The sequence below is a fragment of the Ursus americanus genome, chromosome 6 (assembly GCF_024610735.1).
Source record: "Ursus americanus isolate L20-20 chromosome 6, mUrsAme1.1.p, whole genome shotgun sequence".
Classification (NCBI taxonomy): Eukaryota; Metazoa; Chordata; class Mammalia; order Carnivora; family Ursidae; genus Ursus; species Ursus americanus.
In genome coordinates, this window is record NC_142132.1 from 20,978,426 (window position 1) to 21,004,127 (window position 25,702).

Here is a 25,702-nt window from a genome sequence, read left to right on the forward strand (position 1 = left end):
ATTTACATCTAAAAAAATAAGGGACTCACGAAATAAAATGATGTAAAATATGACATCATATATATATAATGGGGGGCTGAGTAAAAATATAATGCTTTTACAGTGTGTTCCAACTTCAGTAACCATTAACTAAATATAGACTGCTACATACTTAGGATGTTATAGAAGAACCTCATAGTAACCACAAACCAAAAACCTCTAATGGATATAACAATAGAGAGAGAGAGAGAGAAAGGAATTCAAACACGACACTAAAAAGACTCATACATCACAACAGAGCAAAAGAAGAAAGGAACAGAGAAGACCTAAGAAAAACCAACCGAACAACATTATTGCAATAAGTAGATATCAATAATTAGCTTAAATAACAATAGAGAGAGAGAGAGAGAGAGAAAGGAATTCAAACACGACACTAAAAAGACTCATACATCACAACAGAGCAAAAGAAGAAAGGAACAGAGAAGACCTAAGAAAAACCAACCGAACAACATTATTGCAATAAGTAGATATCAATAATTAGCTTAAATTTAAATGGTATAAATGTCCCAATCAAAAGACCTTGGGTGAGTGAATGGATAAAAAAAACAAAAGCCACTATATGCTGTCTACAACAGAGTCACTTCAGACAGAAAGACACAAAGTTAAAGGGCTTGGATGGGGAAGGATATTTTATGAAAAAGGAATAAAAAAGAAAGCTGGGGTACTATTATTTATATCAGACAAAATAGACTTTAAAACAAGCACTGGACCAAGAGATAAATGTATAGTATTACATAATGATAAAGGGATCAATTCAACAAGAAGATGTAACAATTGAAAGATCTAGGCACCCCGCACTAGAGAATCTAAATATATGAAAAAATATTAACACACATAAAGGGAATATAACTGTAGGGGACTTTCACACGCCACTTATATCAATGGATAGATCATCCAGACAAAATGAAATAATGAGTGACTTTGAATGACACATGAGACCAGGTGGACTTAACAGATATACACAAATACTTCATCTCCAACCCGTAGAAACCACATTCTCTTCAAGTGCACATGGATCATTCTCCAGGATAGATCCCATTTTAGGTCACAAAACAAGTCTCAATAAATTTAAGCATCTTTTTTACTACAACTGCATGAAGCTAGAAAAAAATTACAAGAAAAAAACTAGATAAAACACAAACATACTGAGGCAAAACAACACACTACCAAACAATCAACAGGTCCAAGAGCAAATCAAAGAGTAAATTTTAAAAAAACACAACAGAAAACAAAAAACACCTGGAGACAAATGAAAATGGAAAACCAATCATCCAAAATTTGTAGGATATAGTAAAAACATTTCTAATAGGGAAGTTTATAGAGATTCAGGTTTACCTCAAGAAACAAGAAAAATCACAACCTAATCTTACACCAAAAGAAACAGAGAAAGAACAAAGCCCAAAGTTAGTAGAGCAAAGGACATAATAAAGATCAGAGCAGAAATAAATGAAGTAGAGACTAAAAAAAAAAAAAAAAAAAAAAAAAAAAAAAAAATCAATAGAAAAGATCAATGAAACCAAGAGCTGGTTCTCTGAAAAGATAAAAACTGATAAACCTTTAGCCAGACTCAATAAGAAAAAAAAGAGAAAAATCTAATAAAATCAGAAATAAAAGTAACAACCAACACCATAGAAATACAAAGGATTATAAGAGACTACTATGAAAAATTACATGCCAACAAATTGGACAACCTAGAAGAAATGCATAAAATCTTAGAAACACACTATTTTTATAACTTGATCAGGAAGAAATAGAAAATCTGAGTAGACCAATTACTACTAATGAAATTGAATCAATAACAAAACCTACCAAGAAACAAAAGTTCGGGACCACATGGCTTCACAGGTAAATTCAACCAAACATATAAGAGTTAATACCTATTCTTTTCAAACTTTTCCAAAAAATAGGAGAGGAAGAAAAACTTTCAAATTCATTCTATGAGGCCAACATTTTTCTAATACCAAAACCTGGTAAACACATTACAAAAAAAAGAAAACTACAGGTCAATATTCCCAATGAATACAAATGCAAAAAGTCTCAAAAAAATTAGTAAATCAAATTGAACAATACATTAAAAGGATCATTCTCTATGATCAAGTGGGCTTATTCCAAGGATGTAAGGATGGTTAAATATCCCTCAAATCACTCAGCATTATACATAATAGTTAAAAAAATGGAAGATAAAAACAATATGATCAACAGATATAGAAAAAGCATTTGACAAAATTCAACTTCTGTTCATGGAAAAAAAAACAAAAACAAAGTTGGTTTATACTTCAACATAATAAGGTCCACATATGACAAACCTACTCCTATCATCATAATGGTGAAAAACAGAGCTTTTTCTCTAAGATCAGGAACAAGACAAGGATGTTCACTCTTATTTTTATTCAACAGTGCTCAAAGTCTTAGCCAGAGTAATCAGACCACATTAATAATAAATTAATAAATATAAGTAATTCATATGATAAATGGCATACTATACACAAAAAACCCTTAGAGACTCCACCAAAAATCTATTAGAACTAATAAGTGAATTCAGTAAAGGTTCAGGATACAAGCTGATACACAGAAATTGTTTTCCTGTATACTAAAACAAAGAAAAATTAAGAAATCAATCCCATTTACAATTGTACCATAAATAATAAGATATCTAGGAATAAACTTAACCAAGGAGGTGAAAGGCCTACGCTCTGAAGACTATAAGACACTGATGAAAGAAATTGAAGAAAGCACAAACCAATGGAAAATGTATCATGCTCACAAACTGAAACACTATTGTTAAAATGTCTATATGACCAAAAGCAATCTACAGATCTGAGGCAATCCCTGTCAAGATACCAACAGTATTTTTCACAAAACTAGAATAATCCTAAGATTTATATGGAACCACAAAAACCCCAATTAACCAACACAATCTTGAAGAACAAAATCAGAGGTATCAGAATCTCAGATTAGAAAACACACTACAAAGCTATAGTAATTAAAACATAAATTGCCTCAGTCACTATGGAAAACAGTATGGAGGTTCTTCAAAAAAAAATTAATAGAGATACCATACAATGCAGTAATTTCAGTCCTGGGTATTTATATGTATAAAATGAAAACACTAATTCTAAAAGATATATGCATCCCTATGTTGATTGTAACTTTGCTCACAGTAGCCAATATATGGAAGCTACCCAAATATCCATCAATAAATAAATGGATGAAGATGTGATATTGTGTGTGTGCGTGCATGTGCACGCACACACACACACACACACACAGAGAGATACAATGGAATACTACTCATCCATCAAAAAACATGAACTCGCCATTCGCAGCAACATGGACAGATCTAAAGAATATTAGGCTAAGTGAAATGAGTCAGAGAATGATAAATACCCTATGATTTCACTTGTATGTGGAATCTAAGAAAAAAAAGCAAAAACCATAATCAGAAATAGACTCAAATACAAAGAACAAATTGGTAGCTGCCACATGGGAAGTCGGTGATTGATGGCCATAATAGTTGAAAGAGATTAAGAGGTACACACTTTTAGTTATAAATAAGTCATGAAAAAAACTACAGGAAAAGGAATATAGCCAACAATATTGTAAAGGTTGTATGATGACAGATGGTAACTACACTCATCATGGTGAGGATTGCATATAGAATTGTCAGATCACTATGTTGTACACCTGAAACTAATATAGCATTGTATGTCAACTAGAATTCAATTATTTTAAAAATGTGTAAATATTGCAGTGTTTAGCAGAGTCAACAATCAGGAAATGAAAGCTTAACATTACCCTCTACTCTTTCACTCCTCTTACCAGGAATCATGCTACTGTGTTTTTTGCTATGTTTTTACTGTGTTGTTTACTGTGTTTTTCCTTATATCAAGGACTCAGAAAACACAGCCATGAGCCAGTGTGTCCTGTGTCCGTTCTTGCAAGAAATGTTTTATTATAACACAGCCACATTCATTGATTCATCATTGCTTATGGCTGTTTTCATATTCCAATGGCAGAGTTAAATAGTTGCGATGAAAAGTATATGACCCACAAAGCCTAAAATATTTACTAGTCACCATTTTACAGTAAAAGTTTACTGATCTCTGTTTTATATGATGGTGTTCAATAATTTTCCATTGATTTTGCCTGATAATCTGAGTTGTTACTTTCACAATATTGTGAACCAATATTGGTTTCAATGGTACCAATTTTTTTTTTCCTATTCTCATTCTTTATCTCTAGTTCCTAAAACAGGATCTGTAATACTATTGGAAAGTTTTGTAAATCTTTTTTTTTTTTTAAGATTTTGTTTATTTTTACTTGGGAGAGAATGAGCAAGAGAGAGAGCATGAGCGGGGGTAAGGGGGGGGGACAGAAGGAAAGAGAGAAGCAGACTCCCCTGCTGAGCAGGAAGCCCAATACAGGGCTTGATCTCAGGATCCTGTTATCATGACCTGAGCTGAAGGCAGATGCTTAACAGGGTGAGCCACCCTGGCAATCCTCATAAATCTTTTTAAATAAATATCTATTAAACATCTGTAAATAATTTGATAACTCCGGATATTGTGAGAAAGAAAAACAAAAATATTTTTAAAATAAAAAAGTTGCAGAGGCAGTATGATTTAAAGAAAAAAAATGAACATAAAAATAAGTAAACACACTTTAAGTAATCTACAAAAAAAGGCTCCTGACAGGTTTCAATTTAAGCAATGCCTATGACTATGTACTTGTTATTTCCCAGGGACTAAGGATTTATTGACATAGCCAGTCCTTTCATTGAGACACCAAAACAGTAGGGAAATTACTAAGAACTTTGTGAAATATACCTTAAAAATATTTTATTCATTTAGCAAATGGGTTCTTGGAAATATCCTTTTATGAGGTAGCCATATTCTGTAAGGAACAGCAGGAATCTAGAAAATACAGCCAAAAGACAGAACGTGTTCAAATGGCTGTCAAAAAGTGTTACAACCTAAATTTATTTCCACCTTCTAAAAGGTGTGTAGAAAACAACACCTTTCAGAATAAAAATAAAAAATCTCCAGATAAAGGGCTGTTAAAGAAAGGTTTGATTGCATTGATGTGATCGCTTGAAAGCATCAATCTGAGACTCTATCCATAATTTACTAAACTGTTAAGTAATGTACTATGTGTCATCTGTCATATACATGATATTGTAAATATTCCATGGCTCTAAAATTTTACTATGATTCTAAGTGTATGTGTTTGTATACAGCTTAATAATGTTCCGAAGCTGAGAAGAAAAAAAAAAAGTGTTTCCTTCACTCAATACATAATTCTATTCCTCATCAAGATTAAGCTCTCCTCATGACACTAGAATAGCTTGCGTCTTAGTCCCCCGACCTCCCAGTGCCATAAAATGACTGTAATTTGCCTGAAAGATCAGAATCTTTCCTTTCAGCTATTCAAGGAATTGAGGGAAATGTTGACACATGGCCCCCACTGGACTGTGTTCGTGGCAGCCTGCACCATCCCAAAGATAGAAGCTTGAGTCACTCAGCAGCTTGTCAGGATGGCCATGGGGGGGAACACATTACAGATGTGTCCACCAGGCAACTGAGGCCCTGACAGCAGAAACCAGTGAACTGCAACAGTTAAAACTCAAAACGGGGGGGGGGGGGGGAGTAGGTAGTGCCAGAGTGGCTCAGTCAAACAAACCACTCTTGGTTTCCTCTCAGGTCATGGTCTCAGGGTCCTGGAATCCAGCCCTGCATTGGATTCTGCGCTCAGGGAGGAGTCTGCTTCCCCCTCCCCTCTGTTCCTTCCCCCTCTCATGTTCTCTCTTCATAAAATCTTAAAAACAAAACAAACCTCAAAACAGGGAATTGAAATAGGATACATGGTACAAAAAATTAGACATCCAAAAATATGATGGCTCAAACAAAATCAACATTTCATGTTTACATAACAGCAATGGGCAACAAAATAGGCTAGTGGTGAGAACCTTCTCCACAGTCATTGAGGAGCCCAAGATGACAGAAGTGCTGCCATTTTCAACATGTGTCTTCCTTCCTTCCTTCCTTCCTTCCTTCCTTCCTTCCTTCCTTCCTTCCTTCCTTCCTTCCTTCCTTCCTTCCTTTTGACAGAGAGAGAGAGACAGCCAGCGAGAGAGGGAACGTAAGCAGGGGGAGTGGGAGAGGCAGAAGCAGGCTCCCAGCGGAGGAGCCTGATGTGGGGCTCAATCCCAGAATGCTGGGATCACGCCCTGAGCCGAAGGCAGATGCTTAACGACTGAGCCACCTAGGCGCCCCACAACGTGTGGCTTTCAAAATTCTCTTTGTGGTTGCCTGGATTTCCACCAGCCCCAGAATGATAAGGATATGGAGGGCCATGCTTCAGAGGCTACTCTATTTCAGAAGCTAGTTCTAAAAAGTCTTTCAGATTCCGCTCACCAGAACTCCGTCAAATGGCCACATCCAATTAAAAGAGTATTTGAAATAGTTACGTGCTCAAGGAGATAAACAGAACTTGTATTATGGTAAGTGTTTCTCATAAAGTAAGCAAACCATTGTCTTTTCCAGGAAGGCTTTTCTCCATATTGGGAGGCAGAGCCTACAGCTGGAGCTTGCCTTTAAAATAATGACCACTGTGTGACTTTAAATGAATCACTTAACCTTCCTGGGCCTCCATTTTCTCACCTACAAGAGGGTGATGGATACGAGCCTGAGCATTGCTGTTACTGCAACAAGTAAACGAAATCTACCGCTTGGTACTTAAGACTCTTAATAAATAGCATCTATTCTTTCTTAGACGCCCATGGGCACGGAACCCATGTCAGAGCCTTGTTTCAGTCTTGAGAAAAAGTATTTACTCATAATGTGCTCAAAAATTTCTATTACTTTACCATCTCCACAAGCTAAACACATATGTCCTAGTTGGAATGAATTGTTAGACATAATTCGGTTTAAATACCTTTTCTTTCTCCGTCCTCAAGGAAAAATCACTTCCACTGAAGAACTTTCATGTATGTGCATTCATTTGTCCCCTGCAATTCAGAAGAAAAGGACCTTTTATAAATATTAAATCAGAATTTAAGTGTACCAATGTCTACATTCAGGGTTGCCACGTTGTATTAACAGAAAAGGATTTTGCACTTTGATCTGCTTTTAGAGCAATAACAGGCCTAAAGTTTATGAAAGATTCGTATTAAACGAAAAAATTCAGGAAAAGGCAATACGTTTGCTTCCTTTTTCCATGCTTTTAACTCAAAGAAACTTCACAATTAGTGTTTACTGAAAAACGTGTAATCATTATCATGGTATAAATCAAGATTCTTCAGAAAAATGGAAAAAATAAGGTATTTATTTAGAGATTTGAGGAATTAGCTCAAGTCATTATGGGCCTGGCAAGCTAGGGTTCCGAGAGAGCTGATGGTTTAGTTCTAGTCTGAGTATAAAGGCCTGAGAGCCAGGGTGTAATCTGAAGACTGACAGACTCCAGAACCAGAGGAACTGAAGTTTTAGTTTGAGTACAAGGGCAGAAAAAAATCTGACATCCCAATGCAAAGGCAGGTAGGGAGGAAGAACTCTCTGGTACAGGAGGAACACTAAGTCTTTTTGTTCTATTTAAACCTTCTACTAATTTGATGAGGCTCTCCCACATTAGGGAGGGCAATCTACTTTACTCGGTCTACCTATTAAATATCCCTCTAAAAAAGAAAAAAAGAAAAACTCTCATGGAAACACTCAGAATAAGGTTTGACCAAATAGCTGGGAACCTTGTGGACCAGTCAAGTTAACCAACAAATTTTTTTTGAAGATTTATTTGAGAGAGAGAGAGAGAGAGATCATGAGCAAGAGGGTTGGGGGTAGAGGGAGAAGCAGACTCCCCATTGAGCAGGGAGTCCCAGGACCCTGAGATCATGACCTGAGCCAAAGGCATACGCTTAACCAACTGAGCCCAACCACCAAAATTAATTATTAAAATCACCACCACTATCAACATGATGGTAATACTATCAAAGCATACCTTCCAAGATATTACCAATTAGAATATATCTATTTATTGATTTAAGTGAGAAAGTAGTAAGAATGCCTTCTCTTATGAATATGTGACACTTTTTTTTTCCCCCCAGAAATATTCTGTGTATGGCTTAAATGTCAGTGTTGTATAAATGTCACCTGGTTTGTTTATAGATACAGAGCTTAGGAAGGTCAAATTCATGCTACTGCCAGCCCATCTCTTACAGGCAAGGCTGACACCAGGAAACGGAAAGAAAACTTTTTCCCCTCAAATGTCAATTTACACGTGTTTTAGTCCATCCTATTTCATCTGTTGGACTAATTCATATGATTTGGCAGAAGACAAACTGTCTAGCACTGACTGCCATTACTCTGCTTTAAAATGTGATGGGAGACAAATTAAACAAGTTACTCTTTCCCATGTACTTATTTCTATTTTTAATGAAGGAAATATTGATGGTCTATTATATGCCAAACCCTCCTCTGGTGCTGAGGACAGACAGGACAGACAGGACAGATGGAATTCCTGTTTTCATACAACTTACATTATAATCAAGCAGTTGCAATAGTTTTGTTACTCAGCAATATGGTGTGAACATACTCATACTTATCCTGAGTTCCGTTTGTGCATGTAGTTCACAACCATTCTTTAAACATCCAATTCAATACTACTTAGGTCTTAGAATTCTTGAGATGACCTAGCAACACACCATAGACTTTTTAAACAACAGAAGTTTGTTTCTTAAAAAAAATATATTTCTCACACTTCTGGAAGATACAAAAGTTCAAGACCACAGTGATAGCCAGGTAGGTTACATCATTCTGGGGTTTCTTTTTTTTGGCCATCCCATGCTCTGAGTTCACATAGCCTTTTCGAATGTACAGGAGAAAGAGCAAGCTCTCTGGTGTGTCCTCTTAAAAGGTCACTAATCCCATCGTGAGGGTCCCCTTTAATAACTTTAATCCTAATTACTTTCCAAAGCCCTTCCCCCCAATACCATCACATTTGGGATTAGAGATTTAACGCTTAAATGGAGGGTGGGGCATAAGCTTTTAGGCAGTAACAGTTTCGTAAGGTATTTCCTGTTGCCTCTGCAAAGAAATTAGAGTCCCCTTGCAAAATGTCTTTCTTATGTTCATAGCTTACCCTTACCAGAGAGACTGTAAATTTCTTGCAGATAGGATTATAACAAGTCATTATTTCTGGTTATAATACTGAGCCCCCCAGGGACTCATGCATATTAGGTACTCCATCAATATTTATTAAATAAATGAGTTTAAAAACTATCTCAGTAGGTCCATCTTTAGATTAAGAATTCCAGGACTTCCATCCAGAATCATAGAAAGTGCCGCCAGATGGGCATAAGCATAACACATTGTTTCTCAAAAAAACAGGCTGTCATTATTTCTATTTTATTTGCAATTTTTTCATTGACTTTCAGGTATGAAAAATACACTCTCTACTTTTTCCTACTTAGTATCTGTACAAAGAATCTTAGACCTAAAATAAATCTGTAAGCCATCCTTCTCAGTTCCAAAACCTAAACATCTATGACCAGACACCATCCTCCAGAGATTCTCTTTCAATTATTTTACTAAAACGTACACAGCACTTTTTAAAAAAACACTTAGCAAGTGATTCTAATATACATCAGGTTTGGGAATCAAGAATCTAGACCAATCTTAGATTACACATTTGAGAAAACTCATTATCCGTTACAGTGAAGAAACTCAAGCCCAGAGATGTCAAGTGATTTGTAGGGTAGGAGACTGTAGTCCAGATGATCTAAGTATACTTGACCAAGTTTCCTGCTTCAGACTACTTTTTTACCAAATACGCATTCTTTCTTCTTACAGTACCAAGTCATGCCATACTCAGTCAATACGTTCCAAAGGCCCTACCACCCATACATGCAAAATTCCCAACAGAACAAACGCATGTTCTCCTGAACTTGCTGTAAGGCTTTCATCAAACACAAATATTCTTTAATTTGGTTTGAGGAACAATATTTGTTTCCATGACAAAACTTAACCCCATCTCACAGCACAGATTCAGCCACTGGTCCAGACTGTAAACAAAATGGCCATAATCCCAATTCCAGAGTTGCCATATGGAAAATCTCTACAAGGACAAACCTGTACTGGATTTTCTTCTAATCAGGATTGTTGTGAAGATTAAATAGAATAAGTAAAATCTTAAACATAATACTTAGAACATATTTTTATCATTGTTCAACAGTAACAATTACTGTATTGCTATAAGCTTTTACTTTTTCTACAGTGATGATCAGGGATGTGTTGCAATTCTATATGATGCGTCTACGTTGCTGACGAAGTGGGGAAAATTATCACTTTTACTTAAAAGCTTTGATGAACTGTACTAGGGACTTTGAATTTAGATTTCACTTAATTTTTACATTAAATGAATGTAGTATGCTTTATTATCTGTAGTGTGCGGATGAAAACACTGTAGCCTGGAGACATTCAGATGCCCAGGATCACATAACTCCTATGTCATCAATCTGATTGTTATAAAGTTAAGGATGCATGGTATGAAGCCTACAGGATTTTTTTTCCATACCAGACTCCCATTTTTGTTACAGTATTTTATTTTTTTAATGTTTTTTATTATGTTAGTCACCATACAGTACATCCCTGGTTTTTGATGTGAAGTTCGATGATTCATTAGTTGCGTATAACACCCAGTGCACCATGCAATACGTGCCCTCCTTACTACCCATCACCAGCCTATCCCATTCCCCCACCCCCTCCCCTCTGAAGCCCTCAATTTGTTTCTCAGAGTCCATAGTCTCTCATGATTCATTCCCACTTCTGATTACTCCCCCTTTCTTTATCCCTTTCTCCCCTACCGATCTTCCTAGTTCTTATGTTCCATAGATGAGAGAAATCATATAATTGTCTTTCTCTGCTTGACTTATTTCACTTAGCATTATCTCCTCCAGTGCCATTCATGTTGCAGCAAATGTTGAGAACTCATTCTTTCTGATAGCTGAGTAATATTCCATTGTATATATGGACCACAACTTCTTAATCCAGTCATCTGTTGAAGGGCATCTCAGTTCCTTCCACGATTTAAGTATTGTTGACAATGCTGCTATGAACATTGGGGTGCATATGGCCCTTCTCTTCACTACGTCTGTATCTTTGTGGTAAATACCCAGTAGTGCAATGGCTGGGTCATAGGGAAGCTCAATTTTTAACTTTTTAAGGGACCTCCACACTGTTTTCCAGAGTGGCTGTAACAACTTGCATTCCCACCAACAATGTAGGAGGGATCCCCTTTCTCCACATCCTCTCCAGCACTTGCTGTTTCTTGCCTTATCAATTTTTGCCATTCTAACTGGCGTAAGGTAGTATCTTAGTGTGGTTTTGATTTGAATTTCCATGATGGCTAATGATTTTGAACATTTTTTCATGTGTCTGTTAGCCATTTGTATGTCTTCATTGGAAAAGTGTCTGTTCATATCTTCTGCCCATTTTATGATTTATTTGTTAATCACATATTGAGTTTGAGAAGTTCTTTGTAGATCTTGGATACTAGTCTTTTATCTGTAGCATCATTTGCAAATATCTTCTCCCATTCCGTGGGCTGCCTCTTCGTTTTTTTTTTTGACTGTTTCCTTGGCTGTGCAGAAGCTTTTTATCTTGATGAAGTCCCACAAGTTCATTTTATCTTTTGTTTCTCTTGCCTTTGGAGATGTGTCATGAAAAAGGTTGCTTTGGCCGATGTCGTAGAGGTTGCTGCCTATGTCCTCCTCTAGGATTTTGATGGATTCCTGTCTCACATCGAGGTCTTTCATCCATTTGGAGTTTATCTTTGTGTATGGTGTGAGAGAGTCGTCAAGTTTCATTCTTTTGCATATAGCTGTCCAATTTTCCCAGCACCATTTATTGAAGAGACTGTCTTTTTTCCACTGGATGTTTTTTCCTGCTTTATCAAAGATTAGTTGCCCAAAGAGCCGAGGGTCCATTTCTGGGTTCTCTACTCTTTTCCATTGGTCTATGTGTCTGTTTTTGTGCCAGTACCATGATGACTTTGTGATCACAGCTTTGTAGTACAGCTTGAAATCCGGCATTGTGATGCCCCCAGCTTTGTTTTTCCTTTTCAGCAGTTTCTTGGCGATTCGGATCCTTTTCTGGTTCCATACAAATTTAAGGACTATTTGTTCCAGTTTTTTGAAAAATTGTCGTCGGTATTTTGATTGGGATAGCATTGAAAGTGTAGATTGCTCTGGGTAGCATGGACATTTTAACTATGTTAATTATTCCGATTCATGAGCATGGAATATTTTTCCATCTTTTTGTGTCTTCCTCAATGTCTTTCAAGAGTGATTTATAGTTTCTAGAATATAGGTCCTTTACGTCTCTGGTTAATTCCAAGGTAATGTATGGTTTTTGGTGCTATTGTAAATGGGATGGATTCCCTAATTTCTCTTTCTTCAGTATCATTATTTGTGTATAGAAATGCAACTGATTTCTGAGCATTGATTTTGTATCCTGACACATTACTGAATTGCTCTATAACCTCTAATAGTTTGGGCGTGGATTCTTTTAGGTTTTCCATATAGAGTATCATGTCATCTGCGAAGAGAGAAGTTTTTACTTCTTCTTTGCTGATTTGGATAACTTTTATCCCTTTTTGTTGTCTGATTGCTGTTGCAAGGACTTCTAGTACTATGTTGAATAATAGTGGCGAGAGTGGGCATCCTTGTCATGTTCCTGATCTTAAGGGAAAGGCTTCCAGCCATTCCCCATTGAGAATGATATTTGCTGTAGGCTTTTCATACATGGTTTTTATGAGATTGAGGAATGTACCCTCTATCCCTACACTCTGAAGTGCTTTAATCAGGAAAGGATGCTGTATTTTGTCAAATGCTTTTTCTGCATCTATTTAGAGAATCATATGATTTCTGAATTTTTCTTTCTGGATAAAATCTAAGACACCGATTGATTTGCGAATGTTGAACCACCCTTGCATCCCAGGGATGAATCCCACTTGGTCATGATGGATAATCCTTTTAATGTACTGTTGGATTCCATTAGCCAGGATCTTGTTGAGGATTTTGGCATCCATATTCATTAGGGAAATCAGTCTGTAATTCTTTTTGATGGGGTCTTTGCCTGGTTTGGGGATCAAGGTAATATTGGCCTCATAGAATGAGTTTGGTAGCTTTCCTTCTGTTTTTATTTTTTGAAACAGCTTTAGGAAAATAGGTATTATTTCTTCTTTGAACGTTTGGTAGAATTCCCCAGGAAAACCGTCTGGGCCTGGAGTTTTGTTTTTTGGAAGGTTGTTTATCACTGAATCAATCTATTCATAATTACTTGGCCTGTTTAAAAAATCAATTTCTTCCTGTTTCAGTCTTGGTAGTTTCAGGAAGTTTCAGGAAGTTTCAGGTAGTTTCAGGAAGACCTCCATCTCTTCCAGATTGTTTAATTTATTGGCATAAAGCTGTTGATAAAAGTTTCTAATAATCCTTCCAATTTCATTGGTGTTGGTTGTGACCTCTCCTTTTTCATTCATAATTTTATTAATTTGGGTCCTTTCTCTATTCTTTAGGATAAGTCTTGCCAGTGGTCTGTCAATTTTATTAATTCTCTCAAAGAAACAGCTTCTAGTTCTATTGATCTGCTCTACTGTACTCCTGGTTTCTAATTCATTTCTACTCTAATCTTGGTCAGCTGCTTCCTCGTGCATGGATTAGGCCTGTCCCTCTATGCTGTTCCAGCTTAAGGTGAGAATATTAAAACTGCATTTTAGATTTTTCTATTCTTTTGAGTGAGGCTTGGATGGCTATGTATTTCCCCCTTAGGACTGCCTTTGCAGTATCCCATAGGTTTTGGACCATTGTGTTTTCATTCCCATTGGTCTCCATAAATTGTTTAAATTGATTTTTGATTTCCTGGTTTATCAAATCATTCCTGAGTAGGATGGTTCTTAGTGTCTAAGTGGTTGAGTTTCTTCCAAATTTTTCCTTGTGGTTGAGTTCCAATTTCAAAGCGTTGTGGTCTGAGAATATGCAGGGAATAATTTCAGTCTTTTGGTATCAGTTGAGACCTGTTTTGTGACCCAGAACATGGTCTATTCTTGAGAATGTTCCATGGTCATTAGAATAGAATATTTTTTGGTTCTGGGGTGTAGTGTTCTATATATATCTATGAGGTCCAACTCGTCGAGTATGGCATTCAAAGCCCTTGTTTCTTTGTCGATTTTTTGCCTGGGTTTCTGTCTATTTCTGATAGTGGAGTGTTGAGGTCCCCTACTATTACCGTATTTTTATCTATAGTCTCTTTATTCTGGTTAAGAGTTGGCTTGTGTATCTTGCTGCTCCCCTGTTGGGGGCATATATATTTATAATTGTCATAGCCACTTGTTGGATACATCCTTTAATAATATAGTGCCCTTCTGTATCTCAAACTATAGTCTTTAGTTGAAAATCCAATCTATCTGAGAATTGCTACCCCATCTCTCTTGAGGTCCATTAGCGTGAAAGATGGTATTCCATCCCTTTACTTTCAGTCTGAATGTATCTTTAGGTTCAAAATGAGTCTCTTGTAGACAGCAAATGGATGGTCATGTCTTTATCCAATCTGCACCCCTGTGTCTTATGGGAGCATTTAGGCCATTTACATTGAGACTGAATATTGAGAGATATGATTTTAATGATGCCATGTTGCCAGTAAAGTCTTTGCTTCTGTTGATTGTGACTTTCTGTTCTGTATCACTCTTGGGGCCTTTTTACCTTTATAGAACCCCCCTTAATATTTCCTGTAGGGCTGTTTTCGTGGTTACGAAATTGGTCAATGACTGGTGATTCTGGAGGTCTTATTTCTCCATCAATTCTGAATGACAGCCTTGCTGGATAAAGGATCCTTGGTTGCATGTTTTTCTCTGAAAGAGCTTTAAAAATGCCCCCCCAACCCTTCCTCTCATCCAGGTCTGTGTAGACAGGTCTGACGTAATTCTGATACCTTTGCCTTTGTACGCGAGAAATTCTTTGCCCTGGCTGCTTTCAATACTGTCTCCTTGGATCTAATATTTGCGAATTGCACTATGACGTGACGTGGCCTAGGTTTGTCATGGTTGAGCTTGGGAGGGGTCCTCTCTGCCTCTTGGACATGAATGTTTCCCTTGCTAGATTAGGGAAGTTTTCAGCTACAATTTGTTCAAATATCTCTTCTAGACCTCTGTTTTTCTCCACCCCCTCAGGGAAGCCAATGATTCTGACATTGGAACGTTTCATTGAGTCAGTAATCTCCCGTAACCTACATTCTTGAGCGTGGATTTTTTTAAGTCCATATTCTATTTTAGCTTTCTCTTCTACTAACCTATCCTCCAATTCGCTAATACGTTCTTCTGCCTCATTCACCCTGGCCGTCAGAGCCTGTAGTTTTGACTGCATTTGGCTCATAGAATTTTTAATTTCTGCCAGATTCGCTCTCATTTCCGCCCTTAGAGATTCTATATTCTCATTAACATTTTCGTTAATACTTTTTTCAAGTCTACACACCATTTTTTTTTTAAAGATTTTATTTATTTATTTAACAGAGAGAGACAGCCAGCAAGAGAGGGAACACAAGCAGGGGGAGTGGGAGAGAAAGAAGCAGGCTCCCAGCGGAAGAGCCTGACGTGGGGCTTGACCCCAGAACTCCGGGATCACACCCTGAGCCGAAGGCAGACGCTTAATGACTAAGCCACCCAGGCGCCCCTAGTCTACACATCATCTTGACCATTGTTACTCTGAATTCCATTTCTGATAATTTGGTTATATCCATATCCATTAGTTCTGTGGCAGAGGCCACAGACTCATTGTCTTTTCTTTGCTGGGTGCGGGGGGACTTCTTCTCATCATTCTGATGAGGAGAGGTTGCGGGGTTGTCCAGAGCCCAATTTATTGACCGGGACCCAGGCCGTGCGCCCTTGTTTTATAGGGATCTTAGGGATGTGGGCTGCTTCTTTTTTTTTAAAGTTTTTATTTATGCGACAGAGAGACAGCCAGCAAGAGAGGGAACACAAGCAGGGGGAGTGGGAGAGGAAGCAGCAGGCCCCCAGCGGAGGAGCCCCATGAGGGACTCGTTTCTGGAACGCCAGGATCATACCCTGAGCCGAAGACAGGCGCTTAATAACTGCGCCACCCCGGCGCACCGGGATTTGGGCTTCTTGACTTTTCAGCCTGCCTTCTGGGGGAAGGGCCTGCCGCTCCGATACTCAGGCAACCCTGTTTGGGTAGAGTCTCAATGTCCCCTGGAGGGGGGATGGGGACGGGCACGCTGTGAGCCAGTATTTCCAGGCTGTTGTTCTCTGGCGGCTTTCCCTGGCGGTTTGCTGTGCCTCTTCTGAGAGAGCAGCAGCGGCCGAATTTCAGCCTCTGTCTCACAACTGAGGGATTGTGGCCCATTCTCCACTGATGTTCTGGCCACTTTAACTCTGTTTCTGTTGGTGCTGCTCAACCCTGCAGCGTCCTGGGATGCGCGCCCCACACCCGGCGTCCCAGCCCTCACTTCCAGGGCTGGCGCGTCTCTGTCCTTTGTGTTTCTAACACCGCCAGCCACCCCCGCGTGCTCCCAGAGCTCAGGCCCTCAGTCTGGTCTAGCGTTCCGGGCTCACAGTCTCAGTCTGCTCTCTCGCGGGTGCCGTCGAGTCCGCCCGCTCCCCCATGCAGGTGGCTACCACTTCCTGGTGCCCGAACGCGGCGGCTCCCTCCCCCTTCCGTTTATCTTCTGATATCTGTGGATATCTGTGCGTGGTTTCCCGGCTCCCCGCTTCATACCTCAATCCTCAGCACTGGAGATGTTCATTTGTAGAGATCCAGATGTATCCTCCTGTGTCTCAGGCTGATTCCGTGGATGTTCAGGCTGGTCTGGTACCTATCCAGCTCGACTCAGGGGACCGGCTGTAAAAGGGGTCCCCTACTCCTCCACCATCTTAACTCTGTTACAGTATTTTTTTAAAAAAAGAACCCAGGTTAAATGCATTGGTATCTAATTGTTAATAGAAAGCTAAGGCTATCACTGTTGCAACACTGACATTTTCAATGTCAACATGACAATCAGCAACAATCATGATCTATAATATAAATATTTCTTATGTTCTAAATACATATTAATATTTATATTAAACTAAGTCTACTAGGGCTGCCATAACAAAAATTTTAGACACTGGATGATTTAAACAGTAATTTCTCACTGTTAAGGAGTTTGGGAAGTCCGAGATGAAAGAGCCAGCACATTTGATGTGTGGTAAGGATCCTCTTCCTGGTTAAAATTAGGCTGCCTTCCTGCTGTTTCCTTAAATAACTAAGAGGACATCTCTCTTGTGTATCTTTTTGTAAGTGCACTAATCCCATTCCAGAGGGCTCCAACCTCATGACATAGGCAAACTCCTAAACGCCCCACCTCTAAATACCATCATGTTGGGGATTAGGGCTTCCGTGTATGAATTTGTGGGTGTAAGGAGAAACAAAAGCTCAGCTCGTAGCATAAACTTCTGTGTAAACCAGATTGGCCTCAAGTCTCTTTACCTCCAGTCACTGTGATCTGCATGCCTGCTTTCCTCCCCTGGCTATGTGAGTATTTCTCAGACGTAGGCCTCAATTCAAGTGCCACTTTGAAGTGGGCCATGTACACTTTTTTCCTTTGAATTCCTATTTCAACTATGGTCTGAACCATACAGCCATGAAGTTTATTTATGTGTGTTTGTCCAGTCTGCTTTGGTTGAAAGTAACATATCACTGAAAATCTCTTAAGTGAGGAGAATGTAATGGAAGAACAAAACCCAAAGACAGGTCACAGAGCTGGTGGGGCCTTACAAGGAACTTGAACCAGGATCTGGAAGACATCAGGAATCATGAATGCTGCTCTCTTTTAGCTCATCTCTGCAGAAATAAACTATGAAGATCTGGTATGAGTTGTACTGAACTTGTCAGTGATGATGGAGGACAGTTTACCCCTAGATAAGAAGGATTGAAGCAGATTTTTTTTAATTTGTGAAGTACAGCTCACCTATGTAACTGTTTCTTGTGGGCACCACACAGACATGCGTGCACATAAGCTATTTTCATGGCTTCATGGCTTTAAATTCTGTGTGGCAAGGCTGCCAGTGTAAGGGTAATATTTCAAGTTTCAAAATCCAATTTGAAGTAAATAAACTTAGAAGCAATCGTTTTGTGGCTGTTTGGAAGCTTCTTTATCTAAAGTAAACTATAAAGAGGTCTCTTTGTATAGAGACCACTGGCTGAACTGAAGGAAAGAGAGGAGAGGGAGAGAGGCATTTATGAGAGAAATAGGACACATTTTCTTCTCTTCCCATTTCACAAGTTTTTATTGAATTTCTATTGTATATGGGAAGGCACTGTGCAGAACGCTTTGTGGGATACAGGGAGATAAATGACACAGAGTCCTCTCTAAGAGCTCACAATCTAATACAGGAAAGATACATGAGCCTAAGTAATCCTAATTCATGGCAGGCTGTAGAGTGTGCGTGGATGTAGGGAAGAAGCCCAGACTAAACTACAGGCAGAGATAGTCTTGCTATTGAGAGAAAGAGACGGACTTCTCACCAGACCCTGAGGAACATAGAATTGAAGATAATCTTGGAATCAAAAGTACTTTCTCCCCCCTCAAAGCAAGTCTAGTAAAGCCCTCAAATGCTGAGTTTGTATACTCATTACATGTCATGTAAACAGTTTTATTAAGTGCTTATTTGAGGTTTTATTATACGCTCATTTGTCATAGCAGACAGTGTTTTATCAATGCTCTTAAGGCATGTCACTAACAACAAATGGGACTACAAAATAACGAAACTGAGTTTTTAAAAATACATGCCTGAATTTATACATTTAAATTGTGACTTTTGTTACTTAATCCATAAAACGGAAGTGCAATCCTTGATGTTTAGAGGTTGCATATTATGTAAAGCCCTTAGAATAGGTCCTTTTGAGTAAAAGAGTCTTAGTAAAATATACCTGCAAATATACTGTCTTTATAGAGTGCTACATTCCTGGGGCTTATTGGAAGATACAGTGTAAGAGATTTCACTAACAAAACAAAGCACATTTATTTTTGTTACTTTCCTTTATGCTTCTGTCTGGCACCCCCAGGGTATCCCATCCTCACCATGGAACCCTCCCCATCAACCATCTTCCATCTTCTACCTTCTTTGAATACTGTTTATACAGTGTACCCCCCTTTCCTAATTTTATCTTTTTTTTTTTTTTTTTTTTTTTTTTGCCTATAGGACTGGCCCTGCCCTCTGGGTTGAACAAAATATTTCTTAGCAATTAATTTGAAAACTGCAATCCCAATCTCTAAATGAAACTCAGAACTCAGCATCTATCATTTGCCTATTCCAATATCAAACCCCTTGCATACAATGAGTTTGACAGACTCTAGATTGAGAAACATCTGAAGAAAACATAAAGCCCTTCAAATGTCTATGTCATGGCTGAGACATCATTACCGAGAACTGTATAAGCTGATGATAATCAGAGGATGCAGGGGTTGAGTGTGGGGCCCCACAGAGGAACAGGTAATCTCATTTCGGATTTTATTTTTTAGTTGTCGTAAATAAGACTCCAGCCTATACTGAAAAACTAGAAACAAAAGAGGCAAAATAGACCCCGAAACTTCCACCCAAAAAATATCTCCAGGTTTGTCTTTGTAAATTTGTATTAAAAATCTTTTTTTAATTATTAAGAATTTCTAACATAGGCTATTAACTTCAAATCTGTAAACACCCACCAGCCATTGTATCTGATGTACTTTCTCCTATGGTCTTTAGATAAAAGACTGTTACTTTTTATTCTTATTGACACCACTGTCATTCCTTATTTTTAAGATGGATTATTATTTACTTTAATGTCCTTAATTTTAGATTGGTCCTATTGGCAAGACCACCATACCAGACATTAGGACAATTGAAGGTTGTCAGTATAAAAGCAGGAGAAAGCTTTTTCCTTTACTTTCTTAAAATTCTCTAATCAGGAAGCTTAGAAGAACTGTAGGCCCAGAAACAGCCCTGCTATCACTGGATAGAAGGTTAGGAGTGGGAGTAGGAGAGTAAGGATCGACCTGTGTGCTGTGCCCTTAAGTATTTTTTATTTTTTTTCTCAAGTCTTAAGTAGTATTTATTTGTTGGAGAAATGGATAATTACGAAATCAGTTACTGCGACAGGCTTCCCATTTTGGAAATGTTCAATGAGTCTAGAGTGGAAAGAGAATTTGGAAGATTCTCATATTTTTCAGGGATAGACAAACTACTGAAAATGAATGAGAAACTAGAAAAAGTTGAGTCCCAGTTTGCTGGGATAATGCCATTGAACCAATGAACGTTGTCTCTCATGGGATCATTGGCAGGATATGTACAATAGTAATAAGCAATTGGATGTTGTTAGCTGTGTCCAGAGTCATCCCGCACCAGTAGTACCAAGACAAGCTCTGTGATAGCTCAACAGTGCCAACCCAAACCCGTCAGCCCTATCACTCTATAATCACCTTAAATAAATCCATAATCTAAGCAAAAACAATTTACTTCATATTCAAATATAGTTTCAAAACAAGTTTTTTTAGCCTCCATTTACAAACAGATTGTCCTCATATAGAAAATCAATGACATTCACTGTTTCTAACCTCAATGACAAAAATTATTGGGATGCCTGGGTTTCTCAGTCGCTTAAGTGTCTGCCTTCAGCTCAGGTCTTGATCTCAAAGTCTTGGAATCAAGGGCTGCATCTGATTCCTTGCTTAGCGGGGAGATTGCCTCTCTCTCTCTGCCTGCCTCTCCCCCTGCTGTGTACTCATTCACACACTCTCTGACAAATTAATAAATAAAATCTTTTAAAAAATTACCAGAGCATCCAAAGTAAGAACACTGACTCTGAATAAGAGACTGTACCCTCTAACCAGCCTTAGAAATATCTTAAAAGATCTGCTCTGATGAGTTAATTATTGCTCGAATTTATCTCCCTGATAAATTTGCCCTAAATCAATCTGGGCCTGACAGTGATAATAGTTTGCTTACAAATTGACCAGCCATTATTTTAGCTCTGGCTTAGCTTGCATATGATCAGAGCAAGTTGGCTGGTTATCCTTTCAAATTGGAGATGAGAACAGAGATAATTACCAAATGAAACCAGATTTTAGAGGGCAGCCTATTATAGCTTCCCAGGAATCAAGTTCATTAAGCATAAATGCCCAATTCAATAGTTGAAACCTATGGTAAGTTAGTGTATTTTTTTCCTAATTGCATTTGATTGTTCTTGTGATATTAATGCCATGATCACGGCTGTTGCAATAAGCTCTTGAAGAGACATTCTTCCCCCTAAAACATGTGACTTGGAAGTAAGAATAACAAAGATGATTTGTTCTGAGATCACATTTGAGAAAGGGGTAATTGATTTGGTTCCCTTCGATGAAAGAAGTCAAAGCATTATGATAGAACCCAGACATTTGCAAGTGGAGAGAAGGAATCCTATGGAAAGAACAGTGAACATGATCCTGAGATCTTTGAAATAATTACATGATCTGGAAATTGAAGCTACATGAAAACACAATACTAAAAACTATTGAATGCTGCCACACTTTTGCACTGTTTTCCTTTTTTCCCCTAAGAGTGTCCTCCTTTCTCCCTACATTTTCCTAGTAAATTTGTCTTCTTCCTTTAAATTTCAGCTCAAGCATTACCTTAGAAGTGTACACTCTTGATTTCCCCATGTAGAGAGTTGGCTGTAAACATCCTCGATAATAATGACAACCTCTAGCATTCACATGTACCCAGCATGTAAAATGATGATAGTGGGAACTATATATCACATTTGATTTTAGTTATCTGTCCACATATCTGAATGTCCTATTAGATGTCTTACGTACAAGAAGTTGCTCAGCTTCATATATGCAATATACGGTACAGTGATTAACACCTAATATTTAATATTATATAAACATGTTTCTATCAGACTAAAAGGAGTATAGCGGTTCTTGTGTCCTCCATTTCAGAGAAATGTTGTAAGCACCTAATAAAATGATATTTGTGAAAGTGTTATGTCAATTCTAACATGCTATACAAATGTTGTAAGTTATCATAATCTCCCAATTGGAAAAATTAAATCTATATGAAAAATCACATGGCTTCTTATTAAGTCTTTATGGGATCTATGTGCAAGAGATCTTTTGCTTTCTGATCTTGCCTCTAGTATTATAAGATAACATCGATAAATGTGAACATGGCATCCTGCTTGTTTCTTTACAATAATACAGGAAAACATAAGACAGCAAGAAAAACAGAAAAGGAACTAGTTTTCAGGGGAGAGGAGCAGAGGGAGAGAAAGTCCCTACCTGAAGCCCGAGAGCCCGGACACCCATAGGTCATTATGTCCTACTACCATTTCAAGCCTCAGAGGCTTGGGACAGCCTTAATCTTTACTATGTTCCACATGAATACACAGGTAAAGAAAGGGAGAGCACATACTGTCAAAATGAAAAGTGACGAAATCCCCAAGACGCATACAGACAATGAATCCAGTCTTAACACAGATCTTCCAGGGCCTGACCAAGTTTTGTCACAATGCCAATCACCAAATATTTACCAAAACAATTTATTTCCAATTTTACTTCCATCATTTGTTGTAGATATATCTGGTAGGATTAGACATAGAAATAGAGACAACTATTTCCTTCGGTGAGCACGAGCTCTCTGAGAAGAAAGATGACAGAATTATTTACTTGTGTAAGTAAGTTCTATACTCTAGACTGGAACTTGGCACACAGTAGGAAATCAAATATTTGTTGAGTAAAAATGAGTGAATACCATTATGAGCAGCACATTTGATAAGAAACCCAACTCTACATATCTAGTGTGGGGGGAGAAGTATTGTAGAAGGTTAGGAAAGGGAGTGGGAGGAAAGGAGATCTGACTCTTATAAGGGAACCAGGCATCATTTACCCAGAGACCAATTTCTTCCAGTAAAGAACTGGAACAGATGGGCTCAGGAAGCTTCCTCTCTCCAGGTTCTGCCCAGTAACTGTGGTATTGGGGTTTCATCAGAAGGACCAGTAGTTACAGAAGGTAGAATTTTGCTCTGGCTCTGTCACAACTTATGAACATGACTGGAGTTTTCTGAGTTCCACTTTCCTAATCTCAAAACCTACAAGGCAGCAAAAAGCTCACTCACCGATTATCAAACATTACTCCCTGGTGCATAGTTTACGGCAAGAAAGAACCAAGGTGAATGTCTGTGGGCTTATGACACAGATTTAACTTAACTATGGCAGAGAATAGAGCTCCTTTGACATATTAACTTTTATTTATCCAATTAAGGAAAATTGTTTCTTGAGCATTGTAATAAATCAAGGTTTAATTTAAAATAATTCTTACATACAAAATGTCTAAAAACACACACATCTTCCCGGAGGGTGACAGAACAGCCTTTTCTGACTCACCACTTCATAACTAAAATGTTGGGAAGCTCAGGGCTACCATCATCTTTCAAGGTCTCTTCTAGATCCTAAATCTCATGATTTTTCTTAATTTGAATCAGATAACTCCTATTTTTCCCCTCACACCCACTTTTTCTTCCCCTGTCTTGATATTCTAAACATTGTTATTTGCAGTTATGTTAATAATATACTATAATTATTCAAATTACTTTAGTAGTTCCACATGCAAAAATCATCCTGCATTAATAAAATCCCTTTCTTTCTGGCCACACTGCCTCCAAATGTCTCACCTAAGGATTAAACATTACTCTAAAATGTTAAATAAAAGATATTTTTCCCACATGTTTTCTTTTTCAAAAAGCATACCATTATTGTATCTCAATAATCATACCAGCTAGTCTCTTTGTTCCTACAGTAAGCTTTCAGGGGAAAAAAAAAGAGTGAATAGAATTGCTATTCATTATTTTCATTCTCTTGGTCATGCTAATTATAGTTATAGAATAACTGGAGGTTTTTTTTTTTTTTCAGTAAACTCTTTTCATTGTTTAAGTAGCCATTGATAGCTGAGAATTAAATAGTATTTTACAATAGACATTATGTTGATATTGTAAAGTTCTAGTATTATGTAGTACCAATAGTGCATTCTAGGATTGGAGTTGCTAGAAATAATTAGCATTCTTTACTCGATCCTCCAAATTTAAGAGTGGCCTGGATTACTTATAGAGGCCAAGGGAAGAGACTCCTTTGTTTGAAGCCGTTGAGGCAACTCTTGTCACCATAGAAGTCACAGAGTACTTGAAATCAGAATAACCATATGATTCCTGGGACAGAACATTATGAGGTATGGACTCAGAAAACTGAATTCACCCAAATATTGTTAAAAGAAAAGGTAAAAGCCCTAGGTGAAATGGCATCAAAGATGTGTCTTTTGGGCACAACATGTGAGAACTCAATTTTGCAGAAAAGGAAGTGCTAATAACAGAACACAACCCTTATCAACACACTGTCTTCAATGAATCTCAAGGGGAAACTATATCTTTGTCCTTAAAACTTGGCGATCTATATATTTTTGTCATTGCATGTCAAATTAAAACACATTGCAACAAGACCCCAAAACAACTTTCATTAGTTAATGTAGTATTAGTTCATATTGATAAATCAGTGTTGGTCCATCGCCTCTAACTACGTTAGAATATTCCTCGATGGCAAGAAAGAATGAATCAAAATAATTTTTTGACATAAGATAAAATGTAAAAACAGGACTTCACATACCCTTGTTCCTCAAACTACTACAACACTTCATTAAATATGACTAAGAAGAAGTGGAAAAATACTTCCAGAATAGGGCACTAAGAAAATGGAAATCTTATCCCTTAGAAAAGCAATGACAACACTGGAAAAAGAAGAAAAAAAAATAAGCTTATCTGAAACTCTGAAAACTAACTAAAAGCTTTCAACAGTCTGAGGAGACTTTATCCAAGAAAAATGAGTTGCATTTTCAACAAAAAGTTCAAAGACATATAAAGAAACAGAAAGCACAAAATACCATTTATTTTTCATAGGAATAAAAATAAGTTGATAGCAACTATTCCTGAAGATGTTCATAAGTTGGACCTACTAGACAAAATCTTTGAACTATCCAAAGAATTAAATGAAGATGCGTCTAAATAACTAAAGAAAAGCATGAGTATGAGATTTCAGTAAATAGAAAATATTTTAAGATTTTATTTGAGAGAGAAAAAGAGAGAGAATGAGTGGGGGTGGAGGGGAGAGAGGGAGAAGCAGACTCCCTGCTGAGCAGGGAACCTGACTTGGGCCTTGATTCCAGGACCCTAAGATCATGACCTGAGCTGAAGGCAGATGCTTAACAGACTGAGACACCCAGGCACCCCAACAGAAAATATTAATAAAGAGATTAATCTGATTTTAAAAAATCCAATAAATTTCTGAGTTTAAAATACAATAACTAAAATTTTAGAAAATAAAGTAAATTTGAAATGGCAGATTGACAAATAGGGGGAAAAAAAGAAGAAAAATAAAACAGACTTAGAATACTATCAGAGTATGAGAGTACTAGAGTATGGGAGTATTAGAATGAGAAAAGAGACAAAAGGGGATAAAGAATATTTGATCAATAATTGCTGAAAACCTTCCAACTCTGAAGAAAAACAATCTTCAAAATCAAGAAGGTCAATAGACTTCAAGTAGGAAAACTCAAACATAACCTT

At 37.7% G+C, this 25,702-nt stretch overlaps 1 long non-coding RNA gene across 1 annotated transcript in view; it reads right to left on the reverse strand.

Annotated features, from left to right (window-relative positions):
* Window positions 1–25,702, reverse strand: part of LOC148109767 (uncharacterized) — a 123,476-nt gene that overhangs the window by 26,206 nt on the left and 71,568 nt on the right. The window contains exon 2 of the long non-coding RNA XR_015724663.1: window positions 6,973–7,045. This is a non-coding gene — a long non-coding RNA (uncharacterized LOC148109767). The remainder of the gene's footprint in view (window positions 1–6,972; window positions 7,046–25,702) is intronic.